Source organism: Narcine bancroftii, chromosome 5 (assembly GCF_036971445.1).
Source record: "Narcine bancroftii isolate sNarBan1 chromosome 5, sNarBan1.hap1, whole genome shotgun sequence".
In the NCBI taxonomy this organism is placed as follows: domain Eukaryota; kingdom Metazoa; phylum Chordata; class Chondrichthyes; order Torpediniformes; family Narcinidae; genus Narcine; species Narcine bancroftii.
In genome coordinates, this window is record NC_091473.1 from 9,563,613 (window position 1) to 9,581,772 (window position 18,160).

Here is an 18,160-nt window from a genome sequence, read left to right on the forward strand (position 1 = left end):
ATTTGCACCATTCCCCTTTGGCTTGGCAACAGCCAGTTTACATGGACCTTTACCCTCACAGCAGTGGCACAACCGCTCCTGAGGGCTGACTTCCTTCATGCCCATTGCCTCCTTATAGTCCTCAAAGGATGGTGCATGCCAAAACCTTTCAGTCTCTACCTCTGTGGGAAGCCAAACTACCCACCCCCCCCCCCCACCTTGACTCTCTAACACTTTCAGATAACAAATTTGCCCACATCCTGCCAGAGTTCCCCTCAATAGTGGTGGCACATTTATCTACGACTGGGCCAAAGCACAGGGTAAGGCACCACATTCTGACTGAGAGCCCCCAGCTTTATGCCAGGGCACACCAACTCCCTCCTGAAAAGCTCAGCCTGGTGAAGGAGGAGTTTAAGAAAATGGAGGAGCTTGGGAGTGTGCAGCGCTCTGACAGTCTCTGGGCCTCACTCCTCTACATCATGCCAAAAACAGCAGGGGGAAGAGGCCCATATGGTGACTACCACCACTTCAACAAGGCCATAATGCCCGACAGATATCTGTGCCCCATCCAAGACTTTGCTGCCAACCTGCATGGTGCACGGGTATTTTCCAAGGTTAATCTCATCCAGGGGTACCACCAAATCCAAGTCCACCCCCAGGATGTCCCCAAGACCATGATTATAACCTGTTTTGGCCTGTTCAAATTCCTCCATATGCCCTTCAGTCTGAAAAACACGACACAAACTTTCCAGTGGCTGATGGATGCAGTGGACTGGGACCTTCCATTTGCATTCATCCATTTGGATGATATCCTCATTGCCAGCCACAGGTGCAAAGACCATACAGCCCACTTGAGACAACAGTGCACCCAGTTGAGTGAGTTTGGTTTGACAATTAACCCCATGAAGTGCCAATTCGGCCTGGTCACTATTGATTTCCTGGGGCATAGAATAAGTAAGCATGGGGCAACACCACTCACTGAAAAGGTTGAGGCAGTCTAGCACTTTTCCAAGCCACGTACAGTAAAAGGGCTACAGGAATTGGTAAACTTTTACCACAGATTCAAACTGGCAGTGGCCCGCATCATGCGCCTCCTCCTCGAGCTGATGGCAGGCAAGTCAAAAGACATTACCTGGGATGATGAGTCTTCGAGGGCGTTCCAGAACACCAAAGATGCGCTGGCCAATGCCACCCTCCTGGTCCACCCCAGACCAGAGGCATCTACCGCTCTGACAGTTAATGCCTTCAGCACAGTGGTAAGGGGTGTTCTGGAACAGCTCATTGAAGACCAGTGACAATCCCTGGGCTTTTTCAGCAGGCACCTTCACTCTCCCCCACCCAGAGCTCAAATACAGCGCTTTCGACCAAGAGCTATTGGCTCTGTACCCGGCAGTAAGTAATTTCTGTAACTTTCTGGAAGGTCGGCAATTCAAGGTCTTCACCAATCACAAGTCGCTGACATTTGCCTTCCATAAGGTATTGGACCCGTGGTCGGCCCGATAACAGAGACACTTGTCCTACGTGTCTGAATTTACCACAGACATAAAGAACATTGTGGGGAAAACCAAGGTGGTAGCTGATGCTCTGTCACGCCCTGCCATCAAGTCGGTACATGCTCTGTCCCAGGGGATCGACTATGTGGCCCTTGCCAAAGCACAGCAGCAGGACCCTGAGATCCCCACGTACAGGACAGCCATTTCCGGTCTCAGGGTTGAAGGCGTCCCTGTTGGGCCAGTTACCTGACACTGCCGTGCGATGTCTCCTCCAGCAGCCCTCACCCCATCGTCCCGGCTGCATGGAGGTGCCAGGTTTTTGATGCCATCCACAACTTAGTGCATCCTGCAATCTGGGCCACTCAAGTTGGTGGATAGCAGGTTTGTCTGGCACAGCCTCCATAAGCAGGCCAGCCAGTGGGCCAAGACATGCATGAACTGCCAGTCCTCAAAAATGCAGTCTCACACAAAGGTGCCCACATAAACATATGAACCAGCATGGGGCAGGTTCAGGCACGTACATATTGATATAGTGGGGCTGCTACCAGTTTCCCATGGGGTGAGACACCTCTTGACCATGGTTGACTGCTCCATGGTGGCCTGAGGCAGTCCCGCTGGTTGATACCACCACAGAAACCTGTGCCAGGGCACTTATCGACACATGGGTATCCAGATTCAGGATCCCAGAGCCCCTAACCTCAGATAGGGATTAATCATTCCTGAGGAGTTCCTGGCCCCCAACAAATGCCCGGAAGGTCCCACAGCCACCCTTGAGAACTTGTGGCAAAAACTGGGGTCGCTGGTCCTGCGACAACCCCACCACATGACCAGCCCAGGACTTTAACCCCGGGACTTGTCAGTATTGTTCGTGAGAAGGGGCACACACTGGCCACCCCTACAACAACCCTAAGAGAAGCCCTACAGGGTCATCAGGAACAATGGCTTCACTTTTATCCTTGGCATCAGTGGTAAGGAGAGGTCCTTTATCGTCGACCGCCTGAAACCGACATATGTGGACTGTGACCAGCTGGTCTCCACTCCTCCCTGTGACACAAGGGCAGACCACCCAAGTCAATGGACAATGGCCTGAGCGCCAATTCTGAGGGGGTGGTGGTCAGTTACCAGATGGAGATGTGGACCAGCCCACAAAAAGGCCGACGAATGCAGTAACCGCGCGGACCTGGGGATAACACCGGCTGTCGTCCCAGGTGACCTCCAGCTCGGCGGGAAGACCAGCACTGTGGTGGGAATGCTGGCCAATCCCAGGTTGGCATTTCAATGATGTGGGGCCCTGACATCAGAGCCCGGGCCCCATGTCAACGTGATGGCCAGTGGTGGCCTCGACTTCAAGGCTTTGGCGCACATGTCATTCTTTTTCACACCCGCGTAGCGCGAACACTGCAGACTAAACATACAATCTAAACATACAGTTAAGAGTAAAAAAGAAAAGGAAAAAGGAAAAAAAGCTTGATTCTAAAGATCTAGCCCCATCCACCAACCAAGGTTGAAATTGGTATTTAAGCAGACTTGAAATCAATCAACAGCTTCTGGAGATCTGACAAAATACGCCCACTTACTGCATCCCCACAAATCGATCATTCCAATTATTAAAGTAAGCTATAAATGAACCCCAAGTCATATCAAAAGAGATCTTCATCTTCCTAACATTATGTCTGATTTTTTTTTCCAAACTTAGAAAGGACATAATATCTGGTAACCACTGTCTATGGGTGGGTGGAAAGTCCTCTTTCCATTTAAGCAATATTTATCTTCTAGTTATTAATGTAGAAAATGCTAAGACCTGTTTTTGGTTAGACATTAAATATACGTTTACATCTCTGGAGAAGCCAAACATTGGAATGAACGCACATGGTTCTAGATTAATCCCGAAAATGGCCGAAAATATTCTGAAAATAGTTGCCCAATATTCTGCTAAATTGAGACAAAACCAAAACATATGTATCAGAGGGGCTTCAAATCTTTTACATTTGTTGCACAATGAGTTGATATCTGGGTAGATTCATGCGAGCTTAACTTTATAAAAAGTGTATGCTATGCATCATTTTAAATTTAATCAAACTGTTCCGAATGCGGGGGGCGTGGCAAGATGGCGGGGGGGCGTGGCAAGATGGCGTAGGGAACAGACGTGCCTTCCAGACCTCTCCTGACTCTGATTTATTGTTTTGTCTTTAAGTGCCCGTTAAAGTTCTTTTAAAAGTTTATAAATAATAAGAGGTGTTGGATTAGTGCCTAATGGTTTATATGCAAAAAAAAGGTAAAAGAAAATATCAACAGACTGTTAAAAAACTACATTTTCCGAAATTGTCTGAGCCTACTTGTTTACAAGAAGCCAGGTCTTAATGTAGAATGGATCCAGAGGAGGACGTGCAGAGTTCGGCATTGAAGCTTCGTTTTAAGCCGGTGAGGCTCTCTGAAGGTCGCATTCAGCAGCTTTCAGAACAAGGGGCTGGACGGGTGCCAGTGTTTCGCACGGTGGCCACTGCAGGCGTTGTTGCTGAGGTTTTGACAGTTGAATCAGCTGGGGCGCCACCAGCTGGAGAGTTAAAGAGTTGTCATTCGACTGCTATAGTGGTGGCGCAGCAAAATGCATCTTCAATTACAACGGTTTTTCCAGACATCGATTCAGTGAAGATGATTAAAGAGATTTGGCTTAAAGATAACCCTGATCTTCAGTCTCCTGGCATTGCTGGGAGGACTTTGAGAGGGATTTTTATACGAAGTCAAACTGCTAGAAAAGATACTAAATTAAGGGAAGGGACAGAAGATCCCGTGGTCTCTAAGGAACAGCAAGACCCCATTATGCCTGAATCTACTTCTGTTGAAATGTCTGTTAAGGATCTTGAAGATAAGATATATTCTGTATTGAGTCACTTAGCTAATTTTGTGAGCCTGTTTATTTCCAAGATTAATGCGATGGCGGAAGTCATTAATGGAGCTTTTAAGCTTGAAACCATTGAAAGATTTGAAATGTGTGATCAAGGTTTAGTCGATGCACAGGATCAACTGCAAGATGAAAATAGAATAATTGAAACATTGCAGATCCAAAATAAAAATTTAGCAAAAAAGGTTGATTATTTGGAGAATCAATCTAGACGGAACAACGTGAAAATTGTTGGTTTGCCAGAAGGCATAGAAGGACCAGATCCAAGAAAATTTTTTACTGAATGGATTCCACGAGTGTTAGGACAGGATAAATTCCCTGAAGGTTTAATACTGGAACGTGCTTATAGAGTTTTAAGAAGAAAATCTTTTTCAGGACAGAATCCAAGATCTGTTTTGATCTGTTGTTTAAACTATTGTGACAGAGAGACAATTTTACGTATTAGAAATGCCCAGCAAAATGATCTCCTTTGATGGTTCAGAATAATCCTGTTTTCTTCTATCAAGATTTGAGTCAAGAAATTATGTTTCAACGACACGAATTTAATTCTGTGAAAGAACGGTTGTGGAAAAAAAGACATCAGGGAACATTCAGGTATCTGCAGTACTGAAGATTTTTTAGGATGGAAATTAGCCAAAGTTCTTTGACAATCCTAAAGAGGTTATGGACTTTGCTCAGTCTCTACCGATCATGCAGTTTCAGGAACGATGTAGTTCTTCAAGGTCTCCAAAGAGAGTAGAGATGTAAGGTGGGATCCAGTTTTTAAAAAGAAATGGAAGCAATGGTGACCGAAGTGGTAACGTTGATTTAAAAAATAAATCTTTTATCTTTTTTTTGAGAAGAGTTTAAATAGTTTAAATAATGATGATAGTTTAATGAAATGGGAGTTGGGAGAGGGAACTGGGTGGGCACTAGTTTCCAGAAGTCATCAGCTACCTGTGAGTTATCTCACACCCAATATTTTGGGGGAGTTACCGCTTTGGGTGGTTTAAACAGGAGGAGGTAGTTGTGACCTACGACCTGTTTTTTTTTTCTTTTTAATTTTTGGGTTAAGAAGTGAAGGTTTTTTTTATTATTATTTTTTTTAAATAAATTTTTTTTTTAAACTCTTTATTTTCTGATTGTAATTGAGAGGGAATTAGGAGGTTTTTTTTCTCTCCTTTTTTTTCTCTTTTTTTTGGGGGGGTTTTTTCTCTTTTTTCTTTCTTTTTTAAGAGGATGATGTCACAGAAGATATTAAGTCAAAAATTGAGGATGTTGAATTAGATGAAGAGGAAGATGAGGGGAAAGGTGATAAGAAGAAAAATAAGAAAATTAAGTACAAATACATTGAGGGAGAAGAGTTTAATAAAATTAAGTTAATTTCGATAGAGAATTTTGAAGATGTTATAAATGAAGAATATGGAGAATTTTATAAGAATTTGAACTTTTTTCTTTTTTTTCTTTTCTTTATATAAGGGGAGGGGAAGGGAATAAAAAGTTTATCTGATTGTTTTTCTAAGGGCTGTTTTTGTTCTCTCGATGAATTATAAAGGAAACTTGGTATTAATGGAAATTCTGTATTTATGTATTATTAATTATGATTTTTTTTGAATAAAAGATATGTGGTTGATATATGATTTTAATATTTGAACTTAGTTTTAAAGTGGATTTCATTTGTTAAATACATGTATTATGTTTGATTTAAATATATGTTTAAGGGTATTATTTTAGTATTGATATTTTTTTTGTTGTTAGTAATTTTTGTTGTTGTTAAGTTTTATCCTTTTTTTGTAAGTGGGGTTTTTTCTATTTTATTTACAATATTGTTAATTAATATTGGGGGAGGGTTGGACTAATTTTAAATTAGATGATTAATGTTGTGTTATAATTATTGGGGGGGGGTTAATTTGTGTAGTTTAATGATGTAGTATTCTAATTTTTATTATCTTATTTTTTATTATTTCTTTAAATGTAATTTTTATTTTATTCATGTTATAAAATTTTAAATAAAATTTAAAAAAAAAACTGTTCCGAGCGCATTGAGATGAGTCATGGATAAGAGCGAAAGTTGAAATCCAGACTTTTTCTGAAATAGAGGTATAAAGAGCATTCTCCCATTCAGTTTTGCTCCGAATTAAAGAGGCTACTTTTAAATTTAATATTTTATAATAAAAGGCAGATATTACACCTTTATGAATAAATTGTAATTCAAGTAGTTTGTCTATGAAATTCAGATCCAGAAGATATGGAAACACTGAAAGTTTAGAATGAATAAGATGACTAATTTGATAGTATCTAAACAAGTGTCTGTTTGGGAGATTAAATTTTGTTGCCAATTGTTGTAAAGATGCAAAATCTTGTTGGATAAAAACACACAGAATGCTGGAAAAACTCAGCAGGTCATTGTCTTTATGTAGCAAAGGTAAAGATACATCACCAATGTTTCGGGCTTGAGCCCTTTATCAAGGTGTGGGGGAACATGAGAGATGTCCGAACACAATGGGGGTGTGGTGAGGGTGAGAGATGATAGGTGGAGGGGGAAGGAGTCTAGGCTAGGTGGAGAGAGAAAGGAAGTGGGAACTGGAATGATTAGTTAAAGTGGGGAGGGGGTAAGAGGCAAGCTGATTAGTGGAATGCAGTGAACTCAATGTTCATGCCCTGGGGTTCGAGGGTGCCCAGATGAAAAATGAGGTGTCATTCCTCCGATCTGTGGGTAGTCAAGGTGGGGTTGTGTGAAAGGACATGGACAGACAATGTGAGCTTGAGAGTCTGACTCAGAATTGAAATTGTTGGCTACGGCGAGGTCACTTTTGAGGCCGACAGAGAGGAGGTGCTGGGCTTTGCTACATAAAGGCACTCTTTGACCTGCTAAGTTTCTCCAGCATTTGTGTGTTTTTTTTCACTTAATCGTGGCGTCAACATAATCCTGTGTTGTACCATTGTTGGATAAAAATATCGCTAAAAGTTTTAATTCCTGGATGTTTCCATTCTTCATAGTTTGCATCTAAAATAGCGGGTTGGAATAAATGATTGAATAGAATAGGACTAGTAAATATACATCCCATAATTCCAAACAATTTCTTAAATTGGCTCCAAATCCTCAATCTTTGTCTCATCATTAAATTCTTTGTTAGTTTTGGAATAGAGATGAGCCCAATACCCAAAGGTTCAATAACTAATGCAAATAGAGCAGGTGACAAAGGACGGCCCTGTCTGGTCAATCTAGATAACACAAAAGAAGAAGATATCTGTCCATTTGTCACAGCTCTAGCTGTAGGATTTCTATATAAAGCCTTAACCCAGCCAATAAAAAGAGGTATTTAAACTTCTCCAACACTTTAAACAAAAAAACTCCACTCCACTCTGTCAAAGGTCTTTTCTGCGTCAAGGCAATTACCATAGGTTGGTTGGATCGATCCCGAGAAATATTAATTAAAGAAATCAACTTCACAATATTATCTGCTGAATACTGATTTTTAACAAAACCCGTCTGATCTACATGAATCAAATCTGGTAAATATTTAGCTATTCTATTAGCCAGAACCTTGGCAACAATTTTATAATCTACCTTTGATAAAGAAAAGGCTGCCATCTTCATGGGTTGCGCGGAGCTGCAGCGGCGGAAGGAGTGCTGGCGCGTGCTGTTGCCACCAGGCAGCGCTGGAGCTGTAGCAGTGGAGGGAGTGTGGTATGCACCATCGCCACCATGTGGTGCCAGAGTTGCAGCGGAGGAGGGAATGTGGTACGCACCATCGCCACCAGGTGGCGCTAGAGCTGCAACGTGGACATAGACTCCCAGGCAGCCAATGTGCTGCAGCTGAGCATCCTGCCATGACCCCCGTCTGCTAATCTAACGCCTTCCCCCTCCCTCCCTCCCTCCCTCCCTCCCTATTTCTTTCTGCACTCATGTGCAAATTAAATTTCTGCAAATTTTCCACAAACGCAATTTATGTGTATTGCGCAAGTTTTGGGAAACCCCAGAAGTGACTCTATTTAAAATGACTTCTTTGGTAAGACTGCGGAATCCACAGGCTGCAGCACTTTCGAGCCCATTGACAACAGGCAAATGAATGGTTTGTTGGGAGGTGGCCATGTGGCGCAAGGAGTTTGCAGGCTTCTGCAAAATGGCAGAGCAGCATCAGCAGAGGAGACAGAGGCTGCCCGGATTCAGCTAAGATGGGCTGGAAGTACTGATTGCAGAGGTGACCACCCATAGGGACCAACTTTTCAGTCGTGCCCACAGACTGTCGCAGGTAGGTTGTGATAAAACATGGCAGGATATCACTGCCAAGGTCAATGCAGTCCCATGGTCAAAAGGTCTGTCAAGGCCATCAAGACGTGTTGGGATAACCTACTGAAACGTATCAGAGAGGTAGCCAGTTTGACTAGGGCAGCAGTACACCCTACCCACTTCAGACCCTGCGTACCAGAAGACCTGACCCTAGAGGAATGGAGAGTCCATCAGGTCATGCACCCTGCATGGGTGGAGCAGAACCTGCAGACTTTCCATATTGGAGGGCAAGTAAGTGTTTCCCTTCAATTAATGCGTTACGGCACTAAATCTAACTTATTATTTCTGCTAATTTGAGCAACATAGACATTAAAATGAGACAAGATAACATTATAAAGGAGCGTATTGTCTTCACAAATGTGTGTACTTGAGTCCCTCAAATTATCACATGTTGACTCTCAGTGGCATTCTGGACATATTCACTCCTCACAAATTAGTTCTCCTCAATGTCTTCTTTTAACTCTTTTCCAACATTATTACCCTGACTATAAGTGCAACAGAAATTCATTACTTCTAAAGTGCTTTTGGTTTACCCTTAAGAGCCATGCTAATTCAGGTTGATTTTCAATTATAGCAATATAGTCATTCATAAAATGGCCTGTTTTATGGGAAGGATGTAGAAGGAAAATGGAGGGCATTCAACGGTGAAATTTTAAAGGTACGGAGAAGGTATGTTTCCGTTAGGATGAAAGGAAAGATTAAAAGTTTTAGAGAGTGTGGTGCTACCTTTGTGTGTATAGATGTATGTATGTGCTATATGGGCTGGCCTGTCCCCTGAACCTGTGACTCCTCCCTCCCACATATCCCCATAAAGGCTGTTACATCCAACCCCCTCCCTCAATACCTGCCTTGGAAATGAGCCAGCAACATGCCAGCTGTGCTGACACTTTAAGGTGATTAAAGCCTATTAATCATGATTCTCTTTCAGATTGTGTTTGATTGGTTTTCAAGGGTTATTGGAAATATGGTTCAGAAAAAGAGGGAGCTGTACAAAAAATCTAGACAGCATGAGGTAAATGAGGTGCTGGAAGAATATAAAGAAGATAAAAATAATCTTAAGAAGGAAATTAAGAAAGTGAAAATAAATTCAAGTGTTTCTACAGATATATTAGGAGGGATAAAATTGATACCCTAGAGAATGAGAGTGGACAGCCATGCGTGAAGCCAAAGGAGATGGGGGGAGATTCTGAACAGTGTTTTTACTTCAGTATTTACCAAGGGGAAGAATATTGATCTGTGTAAAGTTCGGGAAATAAGTGGGGTCGTTATGGAAAAGATGACAATTAAAGAGGAAGTACTGGTTTTTTTAAGGAATATAAAGGTGGATAAGTCTCCAGGTCCTGACAAGATGTGCCCTAGGACCTTGAGGGAAGTTGATGTAGAAATAGTAGGGGCTTTGATGGAGATATTTAAAATGTATTTAGTAACGGGAGTGGATTACAACCACTCATAGACTCATAGTTAATAATTTTTCCCCTCTGACAATCTACCCCCATGATAAAGTTCAAATAGAGTGTCTATTTTGAAGGTTGAAGGGTAGCTCATGTAGTTCCAATGTTTACAAAAGATGCTAGGAGTAAATCTAGGCCTGTTAAGTTTGATGTCAACAGTGGGTAAGTTAATGGAAAGTATTCTTAGAGATGGTGTATATAAATATTTGGATAGGCCGGGTTTGATTAGTTACGGTCAACATAGATTGTCTGGGGAAGCTCATGTTTGACAAACCTTGTTGAATTTTTTGAGGAGGTTACTAGGAAAGTTGTGTATATGGACTTTAGTAAGACAGGGAAAGTTAGTTAGGAAGGTTCAATCATTTTTCCAATCTGACAATCTACACTCATGACAAAGTTCAAATATTTTGAGAGTTTGGTATTGGACACGTGAAGTTTGGGGTTTGCCTTGGAGAAAATGCTTGTCCTTACAGTAATTGCAGGATTTTGTGTTGGCATTCTTGGCATTTTTCCAGCATGTTGAGGTTCTTGGTGGAGGCCTCTGATTCATAAGGAAGGACAGGAATCTTGCTGCCTTGGTTGACCATAGGTTTTGTGTCAGGTTTCTTTGCCTTGGCTTCGCGGATGAAGATTTATGGAGGGGGTAAAAGTCCACGTCAGCTGCAGGCTTGATTGTGGCTGACAAGTCCGATGCGGGACAGGCAGACATGGTTGCAGCGGTTGCAGGGGAAAATTGGTTGGTTAGGGTTGGGTGTTGAGTTTTTCCTCCTTTGTCTTTTGTCAGTGTGGTGGGCTCTGCGGTCTTCTTCAAAGGAGGTTGCTGCCCGCCGAACTGTGAGGTGCCAAGATGCACGGTTTGAGGCGATATCAGCCCACTGGCGGTGGTCAATGTGGCAGGCACCAAGAGATTTCTTTAGGCAGTCCTTGTACCTCTTCTTTGGTGCACCTCTGTCATGGTGACCAGTGGAGAGCTCGCCATATAACACGATCTTGGGAAGGCGATGGTCCTCCATTCTGGAGGCGTGACCCACACAGCGCAGCTGGATCTTCAGCAGCGTGGATTCAATGCTGTCGGCCTCTGCCATCTCGAGTACTTCGATGTTAGGGATGAAGTCACTCCAATGAATTTTGAGGATGGAGCGGAGACAACGCTGGTGGAAGCGTTCTAGGAGCCGTAGGTGATGCCGGTAGAGGACCCATGATTCGGAGCCGAACAGGAGTGTGGGTATGACAACGGCTCTGTATACGCTAATCAGGTTTAAGGTCCTGATAATTAAATACTTTTCTCCACCTTTGATCAGATGTTGTGCTGGTGCCCATTAAAGGTGGCTGTGGTGGTACAACCACTGGACTGTCGGTGACCACCTGCACCTGTCTGCATTCCTGCACTGCCTACTGTGGGGGGCAACCCATTGTACCTGCAGGGAGGTAACCTGGGAGGCTGGCTCCTCCTACTCCCTGCCAATCACCAGCCCCACATAAAGGCTCATGCCAGCCCCTTGGGCAGGAGCAGAGGATACGGAGCCAGAAAGGATACAGAACCCGGTGTGCAAGTTGTAAGCTAATTAAATTGTGGTGAATTGAGAAGTGGATTGTATTTTTCAGGATATCTCTGAATCCTTATTCATGGAGTGAATTGTGGGATGGTTGGTAGATGAGCCTGAATTGTCCAAATGTAGAATGTAAGACCTTTCCTCTCTCATGTTTTGATAAACGAGTTGACAGTGTGTGAGCTCAGTCTATGAGTGGGTGCAAGCTCAAACATTGTTATCGTGTTGTACAGCATGGAAGCACACGCTGCAGCCAAACTTGTTCACGCCTGTTGAAGCAAGTCCAATTAACCTGCATTTGGCCTACATTTCTCGGAACCTTTCCTATCTACATACCTGCCCAAACAAATTTTAAATGTTGTAATTGTACCTCCTCAACCACCTCCTCTGGCAATTTGTTCCATATGTACTCACCATCTTCCATGTGAAAATTTGCCCTTCAGATCCCCTTTAAATTGCCCTTTCTTACCCCTCAGTATGAGATCAGTCCAGTAGGGAAACATCCTCTCGGCATCCACCTTGTTGACCCCTTCAGAGTTTTTATGCTTCAATAAGATCTATGGTCTAATAGGCACAGCATGTATCAGCCCCTTCATCCCAGGAATCCATCCAAGTGACTCTTCTCTGTCTCCAATACGAGCATGCCCTTCTGTAAATTTAGAAACCAAAACTTTGTGTAGAATTCCAGATGTGGTGCATGTAAATTTATATAAAATTTCCTATTTTTCTGCTCTAAACCCTTTACAATAAAACATTTCCCTCACCTTCCTAATTATCTGCTGTATTTATAGGTTAATTTTTTGAGTTCCACACAAAGAGGCCCCCAATTCCTTTGGCCCCATGAACTTTTATCATACATTTCACTACTTGCAGGCCCATCTATTTTGGTATTACCAGCAAAGTCGGTTACACTATATTCAGCAACACTGATCAGAACTCACCTTCAACTCCAGATAATCAGAACAAAATATAAATTGCTAAAAACCATATAAAGAAAATTTGACATGGCAGTAAATGGTTATTTTGGCCTTTAAAAAATTGCACTGTATGTGGAATATCATGCTGCAAAAAAACATGGGGTTAGGTTTCCTGTGGGCAGCTATGACCATTTTGAGGACTGATTTATTCCTCGATTAACATTAACTGTAGGGAAAACCTCCCTGGCCCTTTGGCAGAAGGTTCTCAATGGAAGAACCTATCACAAGTCTGCCTCTTACATCACATCTTGGCTCACTTACTGAGTTTATCCTTCAAACTCCAGACCTGGTGATTCATGGGCACTCCTGTCCAGCTTCTACTGATGCTACCCTTTTGTAAATGTAACATCATCCAAAATTCTAGGTGTTTTCATGCTGGGCGTCCACTGGGGCTGGCTTCAAACATGGATAGGGTAGTGGTTCTCAACTTTTTTCTTCCCATTCACATCCCACTTTAAGTAATCCCTATGCCATTGGCGCTCTGTGATGAGTCAGCGATTGCTTAAGGTGGGATGTGAGTGGGAAGGGAAGGTTGAGAACCACTGCTCTCACTGTGACTGAAATATTTTGCTTGAGAAAAATCGTCATTGGCCCATTTCCTTTGGCGTTATGAAATCGTGCATATAAAGAGTCAATGAGGGACAATTCAAACAGTGGTTTTCAACCTTTTTCTTTCCACCTGAAGCAATCCCTGACTCATCACAGAGCACCAATGGCCTAGGGATTACTTAAGGTGGGATGTGAGTGGGAAGAGAAAGGTTGAGAACCATTGGTGTAGAGGGAGGATCACCCAAAGTGCTGGAGGAACTCAGCAGGTCAGCCAGGTCAGCAGGTCAGCCAGCATCCGTGGAAAGCATTAATCTAAATTTCGAGCCAAAGACACTTCATCAGGTTAAGAAGGATATGGGCCAAATGCAGGCTAATGGGCCAAGCTTAGGAAGACAACTTCCCACTCACATTCCACTATTTTTCATATTCATCCAGACAAAACTGTTGAGATTCCAGCAATATTTGTTGTCCTTTGAATGAAACCATTGAACACTCTTATCTGATTGCAGTCTTGATCCTACTAATTAAGAAGTTCCAATATCTGAAATGAAGTATGGGAGATATTTACCAAAGTTGGGGTCACCTGTGACTTGTTAGTCCTCGGAGGCTCGGGAAGTTTGGCTGAAGAAGACAGCAATCTGTTGCAGAGCATCCAGTGCATTTACATAAACACATCTGTGAAGGTAGTTCTGTGACATGGGCAGAGCTGAGCCTCCAATGTTGACAGGGCGGCTCTCACCCAACTGGTTCCTTCTCCGTCAACCAAAGCCATGACCCCACACATGCATGGCTCCAAGCCTCACCAATCACAGCAGGATTGAGGTCAACCACAGTGAGCTCTCGCCAATCACAGATTGGCTCATGGGCACATGACAGAGTGGCCGTCAGCGACAAGGCAGGAGGGACTCAGCCGACGTGGCAGCATCCACAGGGGATAAGGATCTATCACCAACTTTTTGCCCCTCAAAAAGTAATAAGAGACTGGTGTCTGGGTTAAAGGCTGGGGAAGAATGGTGGGTAAAAGAGAGGAGTCCACAAAAAGAGTGAATTGGAGAAGGGAAGAGAAGAGTATAGATCATGACTCCATGAAAGGAGTCGGAGGGAAAAGGGAAGAGAGTGAGAGAGACGATCTGGGGGAAAGGAGGTATGGAAAAAGATGGGGGTTTCAAACAGAAACAAAAGGGAGTTTCAGCAACAGGGAGGGGTGAGAGGGCTGGAGGGGAATTACAGCAACAGGGAGGAGAGCAAGGGCTAGAGGGGAGTAACAGAGACAGGGAGGGGAGCAGGGGCTGGAGGGGAATTACAGAGACAGGTGTTTCATCTTGTATTTGTTTGTGTGAGTTCTTAGACAACACATGGATGAAGAAAAAGGTTCTTTAAAGTTGTTGTAAACAGCATGATGAGGCAGGCGATGAGGCTGCACGTCTCCATTACAGATCTTGTATAGTGTGTCAGCCCCCGCTGGCAGCCAAGTCTAATCAAACAGTAAGGCATTGCTAGTTGCATTGCAAACATGATCACTATCATTACATCTCCCTTTCTTAAAACAAAAGTAGCTTACTTTTAACTAACATGTTTTCTTTGCATAACTTTAACATCATGAACTTACATTTTCATTATTATCAACATAGTTAACATTTTAAAAACTTGGTTTATGTGTTTATATTTACATACACTAAACCTTGAAGAGCAAATAAGATAGCACTACTTCATTCTATAAATTTGCTCAATGAGTCTCTTAGGAGGATTCATGTGTCTTGACAATCTCCTGATTGATTGTCTTTGAATCTGAGTTGTTGCCTCAGATGATACCTTCTCAGATGTGTTTTCAGGTTGTTCAACAATATCCATCTTTCCATCTACTGTGGCTGGTCCCATTTGAAGATCTCGATATCTTCACAGAACAGCACCTTCGTCTGTCTGAATGGTGTATGATCTTGGTTGGACTTAACTAAGGACAGTTCCCTTCTGAGTCCATGAGTTTGTTTTGTCTTTTAGCCTTACTTGGTCACCAGTGTAGAGTTCTGGTAGGTTTTTTGTTCCTCTGTCAAAGTAATACTTCTGCTTTTTTTTCTGTTGTTCTTCGAATTTCCTCACTTTCTCCCCTCTTTTGTTTTTAGGAGGTTCTCCTGAATGGGTAAGTTTGATCTTAGCCTACGTCCCATAAGGAGTTGTGTTGGTGACATACCACACTCGAGTGGTATTGTGCAGTGTACTAGCATGCCCTGGTAGAAGTCTGTTCCACTGTCTTTTGCCTTGTACATCAGTCTTTTCATTGAGTGTACTGATTTTTCCACTAGACTATTGGATTGTGGAAAATGAGGACTTGACGTGGTGTGTACAAAGTCCCACTCTTTGGCAAAGTGTCGGAACTTTAAATTGTAAAACTAGGATCCATTGTCTGTGAAGTCCTTGCTTGCCATACCATGTCTGGAGAATATGGCTTTCATACCTGTTATTGCAGCATCTGCAGTGGTGGTGTTCAGTCTACACAACTCTGGATACAAGGAGTCATAGTCTATGACTACAAGGTAGTCTTTCCCTTGACATACAAATAGGTCAGCGCCTACCTTCTGATAAGGTCTGTATGGTGCTGTTTATGGTTTAAGTAGTTCTGCAGGATTGTTTGCTTGATATTTGTTACATCATTGTTGATTCTTGGCCAGTACATCACCTCTCATGCTCTTTTCTTACACTTTTCGATTCCGAGATGTCTTCCATGGATCTTTTTTAGCATATCTTTTCTCAGACTCTTTAGGATAAGGATTTTGCTTCCTTTGTAGATGATGTCAACGACCTCTGATAATTCCACCCTGCAGTTCTAGTACTCTGAAACGTCAGATGAGCAGTCCTGCTTCATGTTGGGCCATCCATCCAAGATGTTCACATTTTGCTTCTGTTTCTCACTTCAGTCACATACTGATGAATACTTTCTTCTATTTTCTGTACACGTGAAAAATCTGTGTCTCTCAAATGTCACATTACATTTAGGTATGCAGTATGCCTCAAACTGTTCCATTATTTTTGTCTCCTTCAGCAGCAAATGTGAAGTTATTATACACCTCCAGGGCTCCATCACCCACGACATGTAAGAAAACTGAATATTTCACTTTATCACTTTACTCATCAGCTCCGACTGCCACTAAATACAATCCAAAATGCGGTTTAAATTTGTTCCAGTTTCCAGATACATTACTTGTCAGCTGAAATTTTGCTGGTGGATGTAATCCTTCCATTTTTCCACTGTGTTAGCTTCTCTTCATTGATCAGTTGCTGACTTTAGATTTTACCTTTTAAATTATTTCCTTTAATTTCCTTCATCCCACTTCTGACACATGTTTCATCTTGTATTCATATGTGTGAGTTCTTAGACAACACATTGATGAAGGAAAAGGCACTTTACTTTAAAGTTGTTGTAAACAGCATCATGAGGCAGGCCATTAGGCTACAAATCTCCATTACAGATCTTGCATACTTTGTGTCAGCCTCCTGGTGGCAGCCAAGTCTAATCAAACAGTAAGGCATTGCTAGTTGCACTGCAACCATGATCACTATCATTACAACAGGGAGGGGGGCAGGGGCTGGAGGCTGTAGCAGTGAAAGGGAATGGAGCAGGGGCTGGAGGGGACTTACAGAGACAGGGAGGAGAGCAGGGGGTGGAGGGGAATTATAGAGACAGGGAGAGTAGTAGGAGCTGGAGGGGAATTATAGAAAATGTAGATTGTATTCTCTAGTGGGTCAGTAGATACGATTAAAACAGTGGTTTTCAAACTTTTTCTTTTCACCCACAAACTACCTTAAGTAATCCCTTAACTATAACCTTAACTAATCACAGAGCACCGATGACATAGGGAATACTTAAAGTGTTATGTGGGTGGAAAGATAAAGGTTGAGAACCTTTCTAGAGAGTGGTGTATAATAAGGGTATAATTTAAAATGGGGAGGGGAACAGCTTAAAGGAGATTTACTCAGCAAAATTTCTGTAGTATGGTCCGTTGTCACCATAGACAATTTGAGGAATTTCATGTCTTGCAAGGATCAATTTCATATATTTGATCACACAAGCATCAGACATGTTAGGAAGCAGCACAATCTCCGGATAGTTCGATAGATAATCAACAGCCAGCAAATAATTCTTTCCATCCATGTGGAACAGATCAGTCCCAACTTTCTGCCATGGTTCTGCTGGTACATCAGTTATTATCATGTGGGAGGTCAAATGTTCGGAGAACAGTAATGGTAGAACTCTCGGGAGCACTGATTTGCTTGGGGATCTTGGAGTATAGGTCCATAGCTCCCTGAAAGTGTCATCATAGATAGATATTATGGGAAAGAAGGTTTGCAGCATGCTCCTGTTTATCATTTTGGCCACTGAGTATAGAAGTTGCAGCATTGCATGAAAGAAGCGGAGGGTCTGGAGAGGGTGCAGAAGAGATTCACCTGGATATTGCCTGGATTAGAGGGCCTAAATTATTAAAAGAGATTAGACAAACTTGGATTGTTTTACACAAAGAATGGTAGGGCCTGGAATGTGCTTCCAGGAAAGGCAGATGCAATGGAGAATCTGCAGAGACATTTAGACCGGTACATGAGCATGAATATAATGGAAGGATATGGATCATGGGATTAGTTCAATTTGGCATCACAAACAGCATGGGCTGAATGACCTGCTCCTATGCTATACTGTTATTTGCTCTATTGAAGTGCAAATTGTGAAATGGAATTCACTGCTGGTTGGGGACCTAAAATGGTGCACCTCATAACTTAGGGGACTCAGACAGGTGTAAACAGGGCAAGCAACTGAAGGCAAGCAAGTGTTTATTGGTCAGTCATAAGGACCATTACTAAGCAGCACAGTCTGAACCAGTGACTGTCACTTAGAATACTGTCATAATAATTCACAAATGCAGGCAATGAATTAAAGTAGAAGGTTAAAAAATAAATTGGGAGTTAAATGAGACAGAAATAAGTCATATCATCTCAGCT